The sequence below is a fragment of the Bemisia tabaci genome, chromosome 6 (genome assembly GCF_918797505.1).
Source record: "Bemisia tabaci chromosome 6, PGI_BMITA_v3".
NCBI classification, from domain to species: domain Eukaryota; kingdom Metazoa; phylum Arthropoda; class Insecta; order Hemiptera; family Aleyrodidae; genus Bemisia; species Bemisia tabaci.
The window spans coordinates 38,725,639-38,725,938 of NC_092798.1; the positions used below are offsets into that span (position 1 = coordinate 38,725,639).

The window sequence follows — 300 nt, forward strand, 5'->3', positions numbered from 1 at the left end:
TTCGGAAAGCACATCCTGAGATAAGATTTACCCAAAATGACTATTACATCAATTTTTTTTGCTTCGACAAAAAAAAGAAAGAAATTTCCTTCACTATCCATTCTCAGTCCTTGAAGAAACTGCATACTAGACAACTCTGGGCTGGTGTTGATTTGTGGTTCTTTGCCACTCAATTATGAAAAAACTGACCTGCGCTAAGCTATGCTTCGTGTTCCAATTTCTTAAACTAATTTAAGAAAAAGTACACTATATACTGAATGCTATCATGCTGCGATATTGTACTTCTCATTGCCGTCAATG

At 35.7% G+C, this 300-nt stretch overlaps 1 protein-coding gene across 3 annotated transcripts in view; it reads right to left on the reverse strand.

Moving 5' to 3' along the window:
• Sema1a (semaphorin 1a) overlaps positions 1-300 on the reverse strand; it is a 583,530-nt gene that overhangs the window by 225,184 nt on the left and 358,046 nt on the right. The gene's annotated exons all lie outside the window — the stretch shown is intronic.